Source organism: Anolis sagrei, chromosome 4 (genome assembly GCF_037176765.1).
Source record: "Anolis sagrei isolate rAnoSag1 chromosome 4, rAnoSag1.mat, whole genome shotgun sequence".
In the NCBI taxonomy this organism is placed as follows: Eukaryota; Metazoa; Chordata; class Lepidosauria; order Squamata; family Dactyloidae; genus Anolis; species Anolis sagrei.
Window position 1 is genome coordinate 108001135 of NC_090024.1, and position 22414 is coordinate 108023548.

Genomic DNA, 22414 nt, shown 5'->3' on the forward strand with positions numbered 1-22414 from the left:
TTTTATTATCAAAACTTCTCTCTTCCTTCCATAGCTAGAAATATGGTTTCTCATCATCTGGTGGCAACTTGGGGAAGGAGAGACTTCCAATGGGAGCCAACGCAGCGAATTGTATCCGTTTCTTTTCCTATCCAATCAGGGTGAAAAGGATATAAAACCAAAAATCTGTTGATTATTCATTTATTTACATAATTTATCAGTGTTCAAACAAAACAATGACAGTTAAATATCACTACAATTAGTATCTAACTTATTGTTGACCAAAAACATCACAAGAACATTGTTAGTGTTGTAGTTGAGTCTCCTAGTAACGTTACCACTGATGATAGGAGCAGTAGAGGAGGGAAGAGAGGTGCTCAAAGTTTGGATGAGGAGCAACAAAGAAAAAGAGTAAGGGAGATATTCATGTCTCCTTCAGAGGATGACTCATTTGAGGGTTTCTCAGAAGGAGAAATGGAGGAGATGAAAGCAGGGGTGTAAAACGGATTACTCGGGAGCAGAAGTCTGACAAAGAGCATCAGAGGAAACGGATCTGTGATATACTTACTGAAGAAAAAGATTTTATGGGTTTCACTGGGAGTGATGCGTCTGGGAGTAGTGACGAGGAGGAGGATGGGTTGGATTGGACTCGTCTGCAAGAAGTTAGAGATGTGTGTACACAACCTACGTCCAGCGATACTTTTGAAGGGTTTTCTGGGGACTGGCAATCTGGTGATACATGAGGAGACCTAAATCTTGATAAGAGATGGAAAAGCTGGAGAGAGGGGTGTTGGCGATCAGCTGTGGAGGCTAGAGCAGCTGATAGCGATGAAGAAAGGGTGGAGGACAGTTCATCAACAGATAATGAGTTATAAGATAAATGTAGGCACTGGAGTAATGGGACTTTGCAGGAGGCAAAGTGTTGGATTTGTGCCTGGGTCTTTGTCGCTGCTGTTAGGTCCTGGAACTACAGGTTGCTGCTTTCTCCGTGTATCGACTGGCTTTGGATTCCTGTAAGTGCTGACTTCCCTTCTTCTTGATCTTGGACTGCCTGGACAACAACGCTGCTTTTTGGACTCTAATATCTTTGACTTCGGACTGTTTTTGGACTACGGCTTTGTGTTCTTCCACTTTGTTTACTTGCATACCTTGAACTCTGTGACTTTGGAGCACTTTGCTCAACTTTTTGTTTATCCCAGATTATATGCCGGTTTAATCTGGATTATTTGCCAAGTTAAGTTTTGCCTTGCAAACTGCTTGAAACCTTTTGTTTTGGCCAGGGACACTGAAGTAAGTGTCCCTGAGTCCTTTTTGTTGCCTTAATAAACTTTGTTTGGACTTTATCTCTGTGCCTGGCTCTTTAAAGGCGTCTGGATTCTGACAGTTAGGTTTTTTTTAAATAGTTTTTTATTGAATTATAGTATAAAAAGAAAGGAGCAATACTTGCTCCCCCAGACATAAATACATACAAACATACATCCAATACATTGACAAAGCACGAAGCAAATGCATAAATAAATAGATAGATACTTGTCCTACACAGTTCCCTCTATTCCTCCTTCGTGTTGGCCCCTTGTTTTCTTATCTGGTTATCTCCTAGTTTCTAAAGTCTTGAGGTTTTATTTGTTGTTAGGGACTGATGTTACCTTAACCTTAAATTTTTCTCCCTTTTCCCCCCCTCCTACCCTCCCCTCCTCCTCCCCTCCCCCATTACGTTACATTCGCACCACATATATCACTGAGACATGTAAGGACCAACTTACAAAATAACACCTATACATACATCGTGACTTCCAGGGTGTTTAAGCGTACGGTTCCTAGTAACATTTTTATGTAATAAAAGTCCCTTTGGTCGGTTGCTCTTTTATTTAACTCCTGTTCTTTGGTGATACTCTCAGCTACTTGTTCTATCCACATTTCTCCTTATTCTCTTTTAGGAAAGTTATGAATTTGCCCCAATCAGTGTTTTCTTTTCTTTGGTCATTTTTTCTTAGCCTCTGTGTTAGAATATCCATGTTCATAATATCCATGGACTTGCTCATCCACTGGTTGAAGTCCGCTGTTTCCTTATTTTTCCACCGTCGGGCCACACACATTCTCGCTGCCGTGGTGAGGTAGAACATGATTTTCTCATCGTTTCTGTCTATGGTAGGGTTGTTCATTCCCAATAGGAAGTACTCTGGTCTGAATTCTAGGTCGATTTTTAATATTTCCTTTGTCTTGTGGTGTACCTCTTTCCAGAACTTTCTTATTACTTTGCAGTCCCACCACATGTGTTTGAAAGTTCCCAGTTTCTTTTCACATCGCCAACATTTCCTCTGACAGTTACGTTTTGATGACTCTTTGTTTCAGCTCTATCATTTCAGAATGACAACCTGGCAATAGCAGGTTCAACAAACTGCATTTTTACGTTTTCATACCTATATGTCAATTTGTATGCCAAAACAGATACTGCTCTACAAAACTAAGTATTTTACACAAAATTGCCATGAGTGAATAATTATTTCTCCACAAAATATTTGTTTAATAATTAGTAAGGATTAATTATTTTATCAAACTAAGAAAACATATTGAACATGTTAATATTCATAGGGGTATAGAACTCGCACTCACATACAATAAAGCCTAACTCAATGGAGATAGTTAAAAGTGCATTTTTCTATCTTTCACACAATCCTCTTCCAAGATTAATCTTGCACTCTGTAGAATTCAAGTAAGTTTGACATATGCAGAAGAATTGAGTAATTGTGATTTTCCTAGGCAGAAAGCTCTTCAGATTACAAAGTTTGATGTTTTCCCTTAAGAACAAAACACAACTGCTTGTAAAAATCAAACAAAGAATTTCCTTGGATTGGTGTTCTCTAACTGAAACAAATACAGGAGAAATCCAGTTGCTGTTTCCAACTAAACAGATGTATTAAATAATTGGACTTAAATCAATGTTGTCTTCTTTAGTACTCTACATTCCAATGGATCTATTGCATTTGGGCCTAATAATAGAAGACAGCCCTACAGTCTTTCTAATCCCAGCAAAGAGCCCATGTTACCATGAATGATTGGACAGAGAAAGAAAAAAAACCCACTTATCACTGAGAAAATATAATTGTTGGAAACCTTGTTTTGGGGCAGGTTTTCATGGTCTAGTATTCAAGTGTGCTGGACTACAAACCTCACCATTTCCAGTCTACAATATACAGGGTGAGGAAGCATAACTTCCTTTTTTAAAATGCATGCCATTCAGTTGGTTGAAGACATACTGGAGCGCTAGTGGTCTTGTTCGAGAGGCGGGAGTATAAAGTTTTGTCCTGACACAGTTCAGTCGCCATCATGCGTTGGAACAGGGAGGAGCGTGCTTTTGCCTTTGAGGCCTACTTTTCGAGTGGATTTGGAGTGGCTGGCCCGCTCTCCAGATTTGGCCCCATGTGATTTTTTTCTATGGGGTTTTTTGAAATCCTGTGTTTATGTGAACCGTCCAAGGATCCAAGATTTGAAGACCAACATCCAGGAAGAAATTGCCAACATAATGCCTGCTATGCTGGCAAGAGTCATGACAAACGCCAGAAATCAGTTTACTCAGTGTATGGAGAATGGGGGATGTCACCTACCTAATTTGATCTTCAAAACTACGTAAAACAAAACTTTAGGTATGTGCCTACATTATAAAAAATAAAAATTTCTGATTCATACAATGTGTTTTATTAAGTTTTGAAAAGGGGAGTTATGCTGCCTGACAATGTATTTACTTATTTATTTATTTGCTTCGCTCTTCTCAGCCATCAGGCGACTCAGAGCGGTTAACAACCAGTATCAACAACACAGTACAATAGTCATTTAAAACAGTAATATCAATTAATTAACATCAAAACATCAATACAACAATACAGCAAAACAACAATCCATCACGTCTCACCAATAGAATCAGCATCCGATCTCGTTGTCCATTAATCCATATTCCAGTAATCAATCCATTGCACTGCTTAGTTAAAAGCCTGTTTGAAGAGCCAGATCTTCACTCTCTTCCAGAATGCCAATAAGGAGGGGGCCGATCTAATGTCTATAGGAAGGGCGTTCCACAGCCGGGGGACCACTACTGAGAAGGCTCTGTCTCTCGTCCCTGGCAGGCGTGCTTGTGAAGCTGGCGGGACCGAGAGCAGGGCCTCCCCAGACAATCTTAACGTCCTAACTGGTTCATAGGAGAAGATGCGTTAGGACAGATAGATTGGGCCAGAACCGTTTAGGGCTTTAAAGGCTAAAGCCAGCACTTTGAATTGTGCCTGGTAGCAAATTGGCAGCCAGTGGAGCTGGCGCAACAGAGGAGTTGTATGCTCCTGTTAGCATCCTGGCTGCCGATCGTTGGACCATTAGAAGCTTCCGAGCAGTCTTCAGAGGCAACCCCACGTAGAGAGCGTTGTAGTAGTCTGTACGGGATGTACTTATAGAATTTGTAGCCCAAGACATCCGGAAACTCCCAGGTTGGGAAAGGCAACTGAAAATACAGAAAGTGCTATTTTATAAGTAGGAAACAATGTATCGTGCCACATTGAGGATATGCAATCTTCTAAGATTTCTTTTTAAAACTAGCAAGTTAACATTTAAATTAATAAACAACTTAATGCATGTTTTAAGGGTCTCCCACAAATAATAATCCAAACTGTGTTATGGACCCACTATCTACATTCTCAGTGAAGAAAGTTTTATGTACTAACTTCCATGTTCTGATAAAAATGTGCACACATTTCCATGTGGGAAAAAATAGCATATCATAACCACAAATATAATAAGCAGACAGATGCAGAAATAATTAATCGAAATGCTGTATAGATGAGATTCAGATATTGATACCTGCAACTGCTACAAGCACTGCTGTCACCACCAGAAAGGTCTGGATTAGAAAAGATGGCTATGGTGATGACAGAGAGCATGGAAACATAGATGATCCTATTGCTGGGCTTGCAGTTTGGTGTGGTTTGAATCCAGCTTTTAATGTTTTCAAAGTTAAGCTCTGCCCTTTGAATTCAATTTTCCAAATTGCCAAACTTTTCCACTGACATGTGTACTAGTTCTGAACACATCTGGTAGACTCTGGTATGACCATTATGCACTTTGTAGTGGATTCCATCCAGATTCCCCCCCCCCCCCCCGGCCAAAACCAAACTTGCTGGTAAGCAGCCCCAGAGATCAATGGAGGTCAGTTCCCCTGTCAATCAAGAAGTGCCTGTCTGACATTCCCATCCCTTCCCATGAGTAACAGGAACTAAAAGGACCCCTGTCACAAAATTTCTTTGTGTTAGAGATCAGAGGCAGCTACTTCTCAAACAAGGAATGAATCCTAATCAATCTCAGTGGTTCCTTACTTTCATATTCCCTTCATAACGTCTTAACCATTGGCTATGTAGTGAACATGAATTTGTAGCAGTTACATAATTGTAGGTTACATATTTGTAACTGGTCAAAAGGATTCCAGCCATTATGAGTATCTAATTATGAAATGATGGAACATTGGTAGTTTGGTTTTTGTTGCCTACATGGATCTACAAAAATGAGAGCAGCGAGCATCTACCAGAATACCACACTGCAAAATGCAGTGAGTCAACAGTTAAAGCATGGTTCCATTATGTCTCAGGGCCCTTCCAGATGTGACTAAATCCAGGGAGGGATTTAATCCTGACACCTACCCCAATCCCTGGACTTTCCCCGGGGTGGAGGGTTCCATGCCCTAGTGCCCAATTTTCCCCCAAAACTTACATGAGAGCCCTGGCTTCATGCTCAGCCCCCTCTGTGGAAAGCTCCTGCCATGTCAAAATGATGCATCAGGAAATTGAAAATCCTTCTCCCCTCCAAACTGCCCAACACATCATTTTGACACACCATAAGCTTTCCAAGTAGGTGCGTGAGCATGCAGCCAGGCCCTTCACTTATGTTTTCAGGTCAAATGGGGGGCTGGGAGGGGAGTGTGCTATCCTGCTCCTTTGGGCTCCAGGAGCTCAAAAGAACCAGGATTAACGCACACACACACACACACCCAGGATCGTGAAAACAGTCCTAGGAGTCAATCCCCATAGGATCCACACCTGGAAAGATCCTGACATTGCATTAAGACCTGGTTTGGGACCCGCCTACCTGCGTGACCGCATCTCTGTGTACGAACCCACACGATCTCTTTGTTCATCTGGAGAGGCCCTGCTCACGATCCCATCTGCATCGCAAGCGTGATTGGTGGGAACGAGGGATAGGGCTTTCTCAGTGGTGGCCCCTCAACTCTGGAACTAAGGACACCAGGCAGACCCTGTCGCTAACAATCTTTAGGAGGAGCTTGAAAACGTGGTTGTTCCAGTGTGCCTTTCCAGAATAAGGAAACTCCTAGCATTATGTCCCAACACATTTTATCAGAGATCCAGGATATCTGCATGCCCATCGCCCTCCAAACACCCCACCTTGTCATGCCCAGCACTTTTAATTTTAATTATTACATTTGGCCCTGCCATTGTTTTTAATTGCGTCATTAAATGTTGTTAATGTTATTGCTTTGTTTTTTTGTTTTTTGAGTCATTGTGTTGTTTTGTTGCTGCTGTTTTTATTGTTGTATTTGGGCTCGGCCTCTTGTAAGCCACACCGAGTCCTTCGGGAGATGGTAGCGGGGTACAAATGAAGGATTATTATTATTATTATTATTATTATTATTATTATTATTATATTTCCAACTGATGTCAATGGGAATGTTAGGGAATAATAAGATTAATACAAAAGAACAAGAACTCTTCAAAATGATGATTCTAGCAGGATAAGTTGTAATAGCCTGTGGATGTTAAAATGAAAAAAAAAATAGACTATAGAAAATTGGGACAACTATATTTATGATCAGGCACAATCTGAAATCATCGCGTATAGGTCCTTAGCCTCATCTGTTCCTATCCACATGATATCTTTAATGCTTAGACTCATATCTTGCTGGAGTTAAAGATTACCATCCATCCTACACTGATAAGTTGTGCCACGTAGAGATGTTGAGAAATTACACATTATAAATCCTGCGACTATAGATGCTAATTGCTAAGCCTAATTCTCAAGCACACCAGAAACCCTTCTTGTAGAAAAACACCCCCTAGATCAGTGGTTCTCAACCTGGGGTCCCCAGATGTTTTTAGCCTACAACTCCCAGAAATCCCAGCCAGTTTACCAGCTGTTAGGATTTCTGGGAGTTGAAAGCCAAAAACATCTGGGGACCAGGTTGAGAACCACTGCCCTAGATGTTGGGTAACCTATTTATTTATTTATTTATTTATTTATAACTTTTATATACCGGTCTTCTCAACCTCCGCAGAGGGACTCAGTCCGGTTCACAACAAAAGATTTATAAACAAAAGTTTAAAACATCACATATTATGATACACTAACACATTAAAATACAATCATATAATTACATAAGGTCAAGTCGTCTGAATGAAGTCACAATTCATCGCCATCCGTCCGTGTGGTCAGGAGTTATTGACTCACTCATCAAATGCCAAATTCCAGAGCCAAATTTTCACCAGTTTTCTAAAAGTCAAGAGAGAAGGGGCAGTTCTAATGTCCAGTGGGAGAGAGTTCCAGAGCAGAGGGGCCACCACCGAGAAGACCCTGTCCCTCATCCCCACCAGACGCGATTGCGAGGATGGTAGGACCGAGAAGAGGGCCCCTCCAGATCTTAACAACCTTGATGGTTCATAGGGGAGAATTAGGCCTGTTTGATCAAGAAAAAATTTGTTTCTAAAATCGATTTGTAATTGGGGTGTTTTTTTGTTTCGATATTTAAAATATTTACAAAACTTTCCAAAAAAATGTTTTGTTATTTACGAAATTTCGTTAATATTTACAAAACATTTTGTAAGTGTGAATGTTGCAGTAATGGTCACCTTGATTAGCATTGAATGGCTTTCATTTCTCCCACCCTGGACATTACATAGATATTAGATAACTCAATTTGCCTAGTTTCCAACAGACCTCTGAGGATGCCTGCCATAGATGTGGGCAAAATGTCAGGAGAGAATGCTTCTGGAACATGGTCATACATACAGCCCTGAAAACTCACACAACCGGCCTCCGCGCGCCATCCGGCTCCGGCTCCTGCGCCCTCCTCCTCCTCCTCCTCCTCCTGACACTTCCTGCAACACAGCTGGGAGGAGGAGGAGGAGGAGGAGGGCGCAGGAGCCGGAGCCGGATGGCGCACGGAGGCCGGTTGTAAGGGTGAGCGCGCGCGCGCCATCCAATAGGCTCCGGCTCCTGCGCCCTCCTCCTCCTCCTCCTCCTCCCAGCTGTGTTGCAGGAAGTGCTAGGAGGAGGAGGAGGAGGAGGAGGAGGGCGCAGGAGCCGGAGCCTATTGGATGGCGCGCGCGCGCTCACCCTTACAACCGGCCTCCGCGCGCCATCCGGCTCCGGCTTCTGCGCCCTCCTCCTCCTCCTCCTCCTCCTGACACTTCCTGCAACACAGCTGGGAGGAGGAGGAGGAGGAGGAGGAGGGCGCAGGAGCCGGAGCCGGATGGCGCGCGGAGGCCGGTTGTAAGGGTGAGCGCGCGCGCGCCATCCAATAGGCTCCGGCTCCTGTCACGGTGCACTGCTGGGGTGCTTGGGAGCGCCGGATTGGCTCCCAGGCACCAGCAGCACTCAGCAGCCTCCATCCCATTAACGACACGAGCTGAAGCTCGTAAAATATATGGGGCTGCTGTTTCGATATTTTTAAACCCTTCCGGGTTTGAAAATGTGTTTTGAAATCGCTTCGGATATGGTAAAAATAACGATTTAATAACGAAATAACGAATTAACGAACGAAACTGCACAGGCCTAGGGAGAATCCATTTGGACAGGTAAACTGGGCTGGAGTCATTTAGGAATTTATAGGTCAACACTAGCACGTTGAATTATGCTCGGAAGCTAATTGGCAGCCAGTGGAGCTGGCGCAACAGAGTAGTAGTATGCTCCCTGTACCCCGCTCCTGCTAGTAATCTGGTTGCTGCACGTTGGACTAATTGCAGCTTCCAGGCAGTCTTCAGAGGCAACCCCACGTAGAGAGCGTTGCAGTAGTCTATACGGGATGTAACCAGAGCGTGGACCACCGTGGCCAAGTCATAATGACCTAATGAGATGATATATTTGTTTCCCAAGGTATGGGTGCAGCTGGCGCACACGTTTTAAGTTCTACACTAGCTTTTTCCTGAGATGCTATGTTTCTATGACCAATTATTTCATTGTTTGTTTGTTTCTTTTTCTTTTGAGAAAATTCAGACATGTGTTCCACCCAATACGCCAGGGGTCCTCAAACTTTTTAAACAGAGGGCCAGGTCACAGTCCCTCAAACTGTTGGAGGGCCAGATTATAATTTGAAAAAAAAACATGAATGAATTCCTATGCACACTGCACACATCTCATTTGTAGTGCAAAAAATACTTCAAAACAATACAATAATTAAAATGAAGAACAGTTTTAACAAATATAAACTTATTAGTATTTCAATGGAAAGTGTGGGCTTGCTTTTGGCTGATGTGATAGGATTGTTGTTGTTTGCTTTCAAGCCATTTCAGACTTAGGTTGACTTTGAGCGAGGGCTGGGTAAATGACCTTGGAGAGCCGTATCCGGCCCCCAGGCCTTAGTTTAAGGATCCCTGCTCTATGCATTGTGGTGTAATCCAGAAACAAATATATCAACTCATTAGTTCATTGCGAGAACTAATTAAAGTTAAAGGGCACCTTCAGTTAAAGGACTCTTTCCTGTGTACGGTTGTGTATTTAAAAAGTCATAAAATGTGATTCAGATTATCAACACTTGGCAGACTGTATTATATGAGTGTTGCATACACATCCGTGCAAGTCACATTGTTGGTTTGGTGTCTTTAAAACTCTATTTTCATTCACACTTGGGATCTCTTCCATTTTTATTACTCTTTTCTATGGGAAACGATTGGATAACTGACACATTAACATTTTAAAAGCAAATGATTCAATGAAAATCTTCTTGCATGGGATTTTGCAATAACTAAAATATAATATAGTAAATGTCATGACTTCTCAATTCCAGTTGTATCCAATCTAAAATACAGCCTTCCCAAAATTGGTTTGATTTGAATGACAACATCATTTAGAAATGAAAGGCTATGTTGTTTTAAGATTAAAGCAAACATTATGCATTACCTAGAGCACAGGTTATTCTTTGCTATTATTAGATGCACAGAGAATAATAAATTTGCAAATACTGAGGCCTTTGGAGGGCTATTTATATTTGATATACCTGGGCACCATTTTTATTAGTATCTTTAGTGATCAGCTTTGGGAACATTTAAAAATATCTGCCACTTACATAATGTGTTAATTTAAGAAGCTGTTTTAGCATATTCATGAACCTGGATCTACCCCAGTAAGATGCAATGCCTCTTTATGCTGATGCAATTGAAATTCTGGAATGATTAAAAATGCCTCTGGTGTATTTTGGGCATTGAAAGTTCCTTTCTAAATTTATTTTCCATAGCTTTGAGTTTTTTATTTCCTTTTCTTTTCTCCCTCCCTGGCAGTGGCAGCAGTGTCCATTTCTTCGGGAAAAGTTCTCTAGGCTCCTCTTCCAGAGAGGACCTTGCTGAGAACTCAATTTCCCAGCAGCACTTGCATGGGGCAGGCATTGCAAAGTCTCGAAGTTCCTCTCGGAGTATGATAGGAGTTGAAATTTCTCTCTCTGTCTGTTTCTCAGCGAATAAAAGGCCTGGTTGTGTCCATGCTCTGATTGGCTGAGAATTGACACAACCAGCAACTACAAATCCCAGAACCCACTCTTGTTTGTTTTTTAAAATGTTATGGTAAAAAAAAAATAATTCTAAAATATCATTAGATTTGTGAATTCTTCTGAAACTTGGCAGTCCTGCACTTGTAAATGTGGTCTAAAAATGAGATAGGTTTCATGCAGATAGGCCTTAAATGACTGAGGATTGAGCCTCTAAAATTTCCCATTGTAGCCAATGGGCTGAATCTTTACTGAATGAAATTTGCAACCCTTCTCCCATTTCAAGCAATTCCTGATAAACATAATGAGGCAAACGTATCATAGCTGGGACCTTACTGGTTGTGCACTGTGGGTCAGAATTAATGTAAGGAAGATGTGCACAAGATAGCACAGCAAGTGAGAGATGCAACTGTGAGGGAGGGAGGAGGAGGGGGTAATGGCTCACACGCCCTGGCTCCTCCACTGTTAGAAAGTAGGTGGGGGAAAGCAGAAGAAGAGGGGAAGGGGGGGAATCCAGTTCCTGTTCACACTAGGGGCTTGTAAAAACCTTCCCTGGCTGCCAGCACACTTTCCGTCCTTCAAAAAAAGCAGCCTCAGCAGCTGGGAACAGTCCAAGTGGACACACGTTGTGCAACTAGCTTAGGGTTCGTAGGGTCCCAGCTATCATACTTTTCCCCATAATGAAGGATTATCTGAAAACAGAACCAAAAATGGCATGCTTTTTGGCTGAATTGCACAAGCCTAGTAGCCATGCTGGGATGACATAGTACATAATGGCTATATTGTGCAATGTCACACAAAGAAAAACTCTTGAATGTATCCCTTAGGAAATTTAAGGGGTATGACCGGACTTGTCTCCTTTGTTATCCTTGCTAAACAATAGGGGGGGGGGGGGGTGGTGGAGACTATTGGATAGAGAAGCCAAGAGGTGAGTCATAATAGAAGATAGAACTTATTATTTCAAAGTTCACATCTCTGAAATAACTAGCTAGATATTTGATATCTAGTAGGGCTGGGTAACCACCGAAAAATTTGTTTCTAAACTCGATTCGTTTTTAGGGGGTTTTTGCGTTACGTTTTTAAAAAGAATTCCGAAAAAGTTTAAAATATACAAAATTTCGTAAATTACGAAACAATTATGAAACAATTACGAATCGATTCGTTAATGGCGGACGCGATTGCGCAATACGCTAAAAAAACCTCCATTATGATATTTTAGAATTATTTTTTTTACCATAACATTTTAAAAAACAAACAAGAGTGGGTTTTGGGATTTGTAGTTGCTGGTTGTGTCAATTCTCAGCCAATCAGAGCATGGACACAACCAGGCCTTTTATTCGCTGAGAAACAGACAGAGAGAGAAATTTCAACTCCTATCATACTCCGAGAGGAACTTCGAGACTTTGTAATGCCTGCCCCATGCAAGTGCTGCTGGGAAAGTGAGTTCTCAGCAAGGTCCTCTCTGGAAGAGGAGCCTAAAGAACTTTTCTCGAAGAAATGGACACTGCAGGGGGAACTTCTGAAGCTTCCCTCTCCCTCTGTTGTTGATTGTTGGGGTGATAATTATATATTTTTTTTCACTGATAAAACAAACAACAACTATAAAACTTGCACCAGACATACGGAAATATAACGAAACGATTTCGAAACGATTTCGAAACAATTTCGAAACAATTACGAAACAATTACGAAATAAATTTTAAAAATTCATTTCGATTTTTAGTTGCTCCTGAATAGTTCAATATCGGATTGTAAACTAATTTAAATACAAATCAATAACGAATTACGAAATTAATGAACGAAACCGCCCAGCCCTACACAATATCTATCTTGCTTCAGTTTTTTCACCAGTTTTCGATACAGCAGTGGAGACCTTGGTAAGAGATCTGGATGGCAAATCAAGATTGACAAAGATGTAGCCAAAAATTCCTTAGCTAATCTAAATGAGTTCAGATCTGCAGGGCCAGTGAAATGCATCTTGGAGTACTGAAGGGAACCAGTCTCTGAACCAGTTGCCATCATTTAAAAGAAATCTCGGAGAACAGGTGAATGCTGGTAGAAAAAGCGAAAAAAGGAGATACATGAAACTGCAGTTCAGTCAGCCTGACCTCAGAGCCACCGGTGGTGCAGTGGGTTAAACCCCTGTGCTGGCAGGACTGAAGACCGACAGGTCGCCGGTTCAAATCCGGGGAGAGCACGGATGAGCTCCCTCTGTCAGCTCCATCTCCCCATGCGGAGACATGAGAGAAGCCTCCCAAAAAGGATGGTAAAACATCAAAAACATCCGGGTGTCCCCTGGGCAACGTCCTTGCAGATGGCCAATTCTCTCACACCAGAAGTGACCTGCAGTTCCTCAAGTCGCTCTTGACACACAAAAAAAAGCCTGACCTCAATACCAGGAATGCATATTGATGACAATTGAGTGATCAGTAAAACTGGCGGAAATAAAATTGGAATAGGAAATAAGACATTAAAAAATAGGTTGAAGGAGTTGAACAGAAATTCCCAGTTCTCCCTTTAACAAGCTAATTCCCTAATAGTCTCCTACACAAGCCCTTGGGATATGATCTCCACTCCCTCCTTGTAATGGAACAGTAAACAAGGAATCAACTTTTGTTCTGCTAATTGGATTAACAGCAGGTATTGTGTCAGGAAGGCAGGTTTGTTTCATAAAAGTCAGGTAAAAGCTGAGTGCATCTGAACTGTAGAATTAATACAGTTTTACATCATTTTAGCTGCTTTGGCTCAATTCTATAGGATTATAGGAGCTGAGGTTTGGTGAAACATTAACACGCTTTGGAAGAAAATGCTAAATACCTTGTGAAGCTACAACTTCTATGATCCCTTAGTATTGAGACATGACAATTAAAATAGCATCAAACTGCACTGATTCTGTGTGTAGACACAACCAGAGGCGGCCCTAGGTAATTTTCAATGGTAAGCAAACAGTATTTTGGCACCCCCCCCCCCCCAACCAATCATTGATATATATTTTCTGTTTGTTGTGGGAGTTCTGTGTGCCATATTTGGTTCAATTCCATCACTGGTGGAGTTCAGAATGCTCTTTGATTGTAGGTGAACTATACATCCCAGTAACTACACTTGCCGCACTTGCTCCCTTGCCTGGCCCGCTTTGGGTCCGGAGGCGTGCCTAAAGACCCCAGCGTGTGCACCAAAAGTCACCTCTTCTCCTGACTTTGTCCTCAGCCATTGGGACGAAAAGAGAGAGAGAGGTGGAGATGCCCACCTTTCCTGAAGGTAGGCGCAAAAACAAAGGCGGGAGAGGAGGTGGGATATACCTCCAAGCTGGAGGGGCTCTCTCTCTCTCTCTCTCTTGGTCCCAATGGCTGAAGAGAAAGTCAGGAGAAGAGGCGACTTTTGGTGCGCACGCTGGGGTCTTCAGACATGCCTCCGGACCTGAAGTGGACCAGGCATGGTGGCTCCACCCCTTGGCCCACCCATGGATTGGGGAGAGGAGAGGAGGCGGGTGGAGCACCGGGGGATCGGGAAAGGGAGCCGGTCATGGGGAAGGGATCGAACGTGGAGAACGATTGAGCGCCGGCTCTGCTTGCGCACCAGGTGGGCCAGGTGGAGCAGGAACGAGAGGGGCTAGGCAAGGCTCAAGGGCCCAGCCCCTTTGGGAAGAGGATCACCCGGCAGCGAGGCAAGAAAGCCGAGGCTCCCCCCAGACTGCTAGGGCTGTTGTGAGCTGAGGGGGCGCTCCTCAAGTGGTGGTCGAGGGGCATTTACAGAGGTGCCTCTGCACCCCTGGCAAAAAAAGTGTTCTGCGACCGCTTACTTGACGGACGAACCGGCCCTGGACACAACCTTACCTGTTCAAGAGTCCTCATTCTAACAAATCGGTGATGGTGATTAGAGAGGCTCTAATTCCATGGCTGCAGCACATTCTATAAACTACAAACTATGCCGATTGGGGTAAAAATATGCAAAAGAGAAATACCTGAAGGTATATTTATCTTGTGCACAAAGAGGTGTCACTGAAGCTCATTTTAAATGTAACATATTCCCAAGGCAACTTCTACTGCACTGTGAAGCAAAAATGAAAGCAGATTATTAAACACAGCAAAGGTGAAAATGATAGATAGGCTTTAAAGGTAACCATCAGCACTAACATTCAAAGGTGCTGAACTTGCGATCTTTCTTCCATTTTTCCCTACCAACCCTTCACCACAGATAAATATTTGCACAAACACAGTATCCCTCGATGGGTGACAAACTGGGACCTGGACAAAGGTTTGCTTCGAAAGATGTCATGAGACTGGTACTGTATGAAAAGTTCAGTGGATGATGGATGTGCCAAGGAGGCTGAAGGTCACTCTGTCAATGGTACACAAGAGGGGATTATGGGTGTGGAAAGCTCATAAACAACTTTAGAAGCATTGTTCACAAAATATCTTAAGAATCTTTTGTCTCTTGCTATTTATCATTTTGCTTACATGACACAGATATTACATTTTATATGTTGCATATGTCATAATATAGGAAATACCACTTGGCAGTTTCCATCCTCCAAGGATCTAACTCCAGAAGCAAAGTTATATGCTCTCTCTACAACTCAGAAGAACTCTACAACTCTACAACTCTATAAGAAGCACTGCCTGAACATCAAGCAAAAAGTGAGTGCTAGAAACAATATCATACGAAAGCTGACTGGCACAACCTGGGGATCACAACCAGATACAGTGCAGACATCTGCCCTTGCGCTATGCTACTCTGCTGCTGAGTAAGCATGCCCAGTGTGGAACACATCTCACCACACTAAAACAGTGGATGTGGCTCCTAATGAGACATGCCGCATTATCATGGGGTGTCTGCGCCCTACACCACTGGAGAAATTACACTGCTTAGCCAGTATTGCACCACCTGAAATCCGCCGGGAAGTAGCAGCCAATAGTGAAAGGACCAAGGCAGTGACATCTCCAGCTCATCCCCTGTTTGGGTATCAGCCAGCACATGAACGACTTAAATCTAGACATAGTTTTCTAAGATCTACAGAGACACTTGCTGGAACACCTCAGCAAGTGAGAGTCCAAAAGTGGCAGGCTCAAACCCAGAACCTCAATCAATCGCTGATACCAAATGAGAGACTCCTCCCTGGGCACACAGAGGACTGGGTGACTTGGAAGGAGCTGAACAGACTGCGCTCTGGCACCACAAGATGCAGAGCCAACCTTCAGAAATGGGGCTACAAAGTTGAATCCTCGACATGCGAGTGTGGAGAGGAGCAAACCACTGACCACCTGCTGCAATGCAACCTGAGCCCTGCCACATGCACAATGGAGGACCTTCTTGCAGCAACACCAGAAGCACTCCAAGTGGCCAGCTACTGGTCAAAGGACATTTAATCAACTACCAAACTCACAAATTTTGTATTTTGTCTGTTTGCTTTGTTGTTAGAAATGTAATATAATTAACTGGTTGCCCTGACACAACAAATAAAATAACTCAGAACTTGATCACAATGAAAGTTCCAGAAGTCTCCATTCAGTATGTTCAATGGCCATACTGGTTGGGGTATTCAGTGAGTTTTTGCAAACTTTACTACACATCCTATGGGGTTTGTTTTAGTCAAGGCATAATACAAATTTTGTCCACAGTTTCACTGTAATTGATATCTTAGTACTTCCAGCCCGATTAGGAATGTGTTTGTCAAAAGTGGTATGGCTCAAACTTCAATTCAGGTCAGTACCTAATAGAACTAATTTTATTTTGGAGCCAGTAAAAATTTAAAATCATGAACTTAAAACACATCTAAAGTAACAATTTACTATAGCTTGAAGTTGACTTCAAACTGTGGTGGCTCCAAAATGCACACTACAAAATGTGCTGTACCATGGATTAAAGGGTCTAAAGTACAGCAAGCAAAGTTGGGAGAAAGTCCAAATTAAACTCCTTGATGCATTTCAGCAAGCCCTAACCACATTACATGTTGAAATCAGCTCTGGGGAATGTGAAGTGCTTTATATTATTTATTTATTGTATTATTTCTCACATTTCTATCCCGTCCTTCTCAACCCCTGAAGGGGGACTCAGGACGGCTTATAATGGGCCCCATTCTGAAGCCATTACATAACAAATTACAAAATTAAAACCAAAATTAAACATAAAAGCATAATTAACAATACATAAGCCACTAGGGCTGGGTGGTTTCGTTTCGTAATTTCGTAATTCGTTAAAAATTCGTTATTTTTTTGGTTACGTAATTGCTTCGTATTCGTTTCGTTTCGTATTCGTTTCAAAATCGTTTCGAAATCGTTTCGTTATTATTTCCGCATGTCTGGGGCAAGTTTTATAGCTGTTGTTTGTTTAATCAGTGAAAAAAATTATAAATATCACACCAACAGTCAACAACAGAGGGAGAGGGAAGCTTCAGAAGTTCCCCCTGTCCCATATGGAGGTTTTTTAGCGTATTGCGCGGTCGCGTCCGCCATTAACGAATCGATTCGTATTCGTTTCGTATTCGTTTCGTATTGTTTCGTAATTTTGCAAAATTTCGTAAATATCGAACTTTTTAAAAGAAAAAATTTGGAATTCTTTTAAATATCGAAACGCAAAAAACCCCAAAAAACGAATCGAGTTTAGAAACAAAATTTTCCGTGGTTGCCCAGCCCTATAAGCCACCATTAAAACAGTGAAACAGTCTCATCAGCCATATCATCATTCCAGTCACATTTCCTTAAAGTGCTTCTTGCATCTATTGTATGAAAGCCTGGTCCCAAAACCATGCTTTTAGTTTCTTTCGAAAAGCTAGGAGGAAGGTGGCTGATTTTAACTCAGTTGGGAGTGTGTTCCACAGGTGGGGGGCCACCGTTGAGAAGGCCCTGTTTCTCGTCCCTGCCAGGCGCATTTGTGCTGTTGACGGGAGCGAGAGCAGGGTCTCCCCGGATGATCTTAGGTTTCGAGGTGGGAAATAGGGGTGGATGCATCCAGACAAGTAAGCTGGGACAATTAAGATACATTATAAAAAACTTATAAAAGCATTAAAGGCATAAAACACCAGTAACTTCCTATTTCCAAAGACATTGTCAAGCCATTCCATGTTCATTCTTTCCTGGGTCCCATATGTATTTATTTTATTTATTTGACTTGTATTTTACTACTCCCAATTTGGCTCGGAGCGGTTAACAGCAGTAGATTAAAACAATACAATTAACTTTAAAATACAATAAAAACAAGAACAGACATAGTCCCGAGTTATTCACCCATCGAAAGCTTTTTGGAAGAGAAAGGTTTTACAGGCTTTCCGAAAAGCAAATAGGTCTCGGATAGTTCGGGTTTCAACTGGCAAGGCATTCAATAAATAAGGGGCCACAATCAAGAAAGCTCTCTGCCTAGTAGAGGACAGATGATAAGTCCAGTTGTTGGGGACTTCAAGCAAATTTTGGTCTTTGGACCGAAGCTATCTCTGGGGGTTTTTCCATTACACTACGTTTCATCCATTACTCTACGTTTTCAAAGGCTTGTTCAAAAAGCCATGTTTTTCTAAAAAAAATGGAATGTCAGTAGGGAGGGGAGCGATCTAATATCCCTAGGGAGGGAATTCCATAGCCAAGGAGCCACCACTGAGAAGGCCCTGTCTCTTGTCCCCGCCAGGCATACCTGACACGTAATACTCAATTGTTATGAGAATAATTAGGAATCAATTCAGGTGAATCTGACTTTTCTTGCCTGTGTAGACTTGCCCTTAGAGAAATACAACATGCTGGAGAAGATTTTCACATTCTTAAATTTTAGGTGGACTTTCACAAGCTGCAAAGTTTTATCCAAATCTTGTTCAGAAAAAAAAAATGTTGGCAGCTCTAGTATTACTCAATCACTGCTTCCCAGAGATTCTTAAATTTCATTTGGGATTTTCAACATTCATTTTCAAATGTCAAAACAAAAAAAGTTACATTACTCCTTAAGGGGCAAGCAGTTTATTTGTGACACAAGTTTTTATATTCTGTTGTGACATAAACATCTGAAATTGGCTCACCTCTCTCCCATGGAAGCTTGTGTCACAGTAAATGTCAGTGTCTTAAAACAGCCACCAGACATATTGTTAGTTTTTTCAGTGACAAACTGAAATGGCAAGCCCTCTGCACTCATTGAATATTATACATTTAGTGCAATTCATCTATATAAATAAAAAATGTAATGTTATTTCGTGCTACCATCAGAACTCAAAAACCACTGAGGGAATTGACACCAAATTTGGACACAAGACACCTAACAGTCCAATTTTTGTCCTCCACTAAAAAAAAAATGATTTTGTCATTTGGGAATTGTCGTTGCTGGGATTTATAGTTTACCTGCAATCAAAGAGCATTCTGAACTCCACCAATGATGGAATTGGGCCAAACTTAGCACACAGGGCTCCCATGACCAACAGAAAAAACTGGAAGGGTTTGGTGGACATTGACCTTGAGTTTGGGAATTGTTGTTCACCCACATTAGAGAGCACTGTGGACTGAAACAATGATGGATCTGGACCAAACTTGACACGAATATTCCACATGCCCAAATATGAACACAGATGGAGTTTAAGGAAAATAGACCTTGACATTTGGGAGTTGTAGTTGCTGGGATTTATAGTTCACCTACAATCAAAGAGCATTCTGAACTCCACCAATGATGGAATTCAACCAAACATGGCATACAGGATTCCATGACCAACAGAAAAAACTGGAAGGGTTTGGTGGGCATTGACCTTGAGTTTGGGAGTTGTAGTTCACCTCCATCCAGAGAGCACTGTGGACTCAAACAATGATGGATCTGGACCAAACTTGACACGAAAATTCCATATGCCTAAATATGAACACAGATGGAGTTTGGAGGAAATAGACCTTGACATTTGGGATTTGTAGTTACTGGGATTTATAGTTCACTACAATTAAAGACCATTCTGAACCCCACAAACAACAGAAATGGGGCAAACTTCCCACACAGAACCCCCATGACCAACAGATAATACTTAAGGCCATCCAGTCTAACTCTCTTCACCAGGGCAAGAAAATGTAATCAGAGCCCCCCTGACAAAGAGCCATCCAGTCATAAATATCAATAGATAGATGATTCTCACACACACAGAGAGATATAGTATCATAGATTTGAAAGAGACCCTTAAAGAAGGACTATGATGTGTTGCATATTCCAGAGTAGGCAAACCAGACACTCTCCACATCAACACTGACAAAGAAACAACAAGAAATACTGTTTACTCACAAGCATAAAGGAATTACATATATTAGAAACCAACACTTTCTCATAACTTTATTTTCCAGATCACAGACTGGGCCACAGTAAAACGTGTGGCAGGGGACAGCTAGTACCATGATAAGAAGACAACATAGGGGAAAATAAGACCTCATGATTGCCAATCCAGGCTGTATTACTGTGCACAGGATTTAGGGACATCATTTAATATGGCTACAAATGTCTTTACAATTAAATTGTTGTGTTTTCCAGGGAAGTTGGACTGAAGAAAAACGTGAGCGCGTGCACACAACCTGAGCCAAATTGAGATCCTGCACTGTATTGTCCTCAATTAAGTTGTTAACATGTCTTTGTCTCAGTAAGAGGTAGAAGTTTGATGTGACTTCAGGGCTAGTTTATTGCATTTTACTTTTTTTTTTTACATATGTCTCTCAGATTATGCCTTTATTTGCATCTCAGTCCCTACAATGTTTATAATAATGTGTGCACAAGTACAGAACTGGGGCAGCTCCTTAGGAAGCAGCAATACAAATCTAATGGTATTTCTCATTGTTCATAATGCTTTGAAGATCTCTCTAGAGGCTAGAAGGACCTTTTAAAGTCTTCTAGACCAGTCCCCTGGCAATGTTGAATTGTTCTCTAATACACATCTACCAGTACCTTGTCCAATCTTGTTTTAAATACGTTAATTGATTGGGATTTCAGCATTACCTTGGGGAAGATTATTCCAGAGGCTAATATATCTTATTGTCAGTATGTGGTCTTCATCCCACCTAACAATCTATTCAAATTCATTTATCTCTTTCTCTCTTTTATATGAAATGTAAAACTTATTGGAACATGGCTTTAAAATAAAGATTAGAACCTCCTCCATTTAAAAGCATTGCTGATTTTGTTTCTTTTGCAATCCTATGAAAAGAATTTTAAAAAACTATCATGTATTGCATTTGATTGCAGGAATTATCTGATTAGTTTAATACACATCACACTCATTCTCATTACATCAAGCCATGAATACTTTCTGATATTCTTTTTTTTTTTTTGATCATGCTAAATTAGTCTTATTCAAACTGCACTGCTTCGAGGAGGAGATGTAACTGTTGTGCTAGATTTCCTAAAGGTGCAATAGGGATACATTTTCCATTCATTTTCTGGTCCCAATTCAAGGTGCAGTGCTCACCTACAAAGCCCTAAACGGTTTGGGACCTGCCTACCTACGTGACCGCATCTCCGTTTATGAACCCACGCGTTCCCTTCGTTCATCTGGGGAGGCCCTGCTCGCGATCCCACCTGCATCGCAGGCATGTTTGGTGGGGACAAGGGACAGGGCCTTCTCCATAGTACCCCCCCCCCCCCCCCGCAACTTTGGAACATCCTCCCCAAGGACATCAGACAAGCCCCTACATTGGCAGTAGGGCTGTGCAGTTTCGTTCGTTAATTTCGTAATTCGTTAATAATTAGTATTTAAAGTGGTTTACGATCCGATATTGAACCATTCAGGAGCAACCAAAAATTGAAACGAATTTTTAAAATTTATTTCGTAATTGTTTCGAAATTGTTTCGTTATTATTTCCGTATGTCTGGTGCAAGTTTTATAGTTGTTCTTTGTTTTATCAGTGATAAAAAAATAAATTATCACACCAACAGTCAACAACAGAGGGAGAGGGAAGCTTCAGAAGTTCCCCCTGTCCCATTTGGAGGGTTTTTTAGCATATTGCGCAATCGCGTCTGCCATTTACGAATCGATTCATTATTGTTTTGAAATTGTTTCGTAATTTCCGAAATTTCATAAATATCAAACTTTTTTAAAGAAAAAATTCGGAATTCTTTTAAAAAACGAAACGCAAAAACCCCCTTAAAACGAATCGAGTTTAGAAACAAATTTTTCCGTGGTTGCCCAGCCCTAGTTGGCAGTCTTTAGGAAGAGCTTGAAGACCTGGCTGTTCCGGTGTGCCTTTCCAGAATAGGAAACTCCCTAGCATTACGTTCTGACGCACTTTATTAAAGATTTCAGATTGTCTGCATATCGCACTTACCTAGTCCTTGCACTCCACCTGTCGTATCCAGCACTTTTAACTGTACCCATTACTTCCAGACAGGCCCTAGTTTTTACTGTGCCACGGTGTATTGTTTTTATTGCTTTGTTGTTATTGCTTTAATTGTTTTGGTTTGCTTATGAGTTGTGTGTATTGCTATGTTATTATTTTATTGAGGGCTTTGGCCTTTGTAAGTCGCATCGAGTCCTTCGGGAGATGCTAGCGGGGTATAAATATGATGGTGATCGGACATTCAGGCAACGTGGCCAGTCCAGTGGAGTTGATGGCAGAGGAGCATTGCTTCAATGCTGGTGGTCTTTGCTTCTTCTGGCACACTGACAATTGTCCGCCTGTCTTTCCAAGAGATTTGCAGGATTTTTCGGAGGCAGTGCTGATGGAATCATTCCAGGAGTTGCGTAGGATGTTTGTAGACAGTCTACAT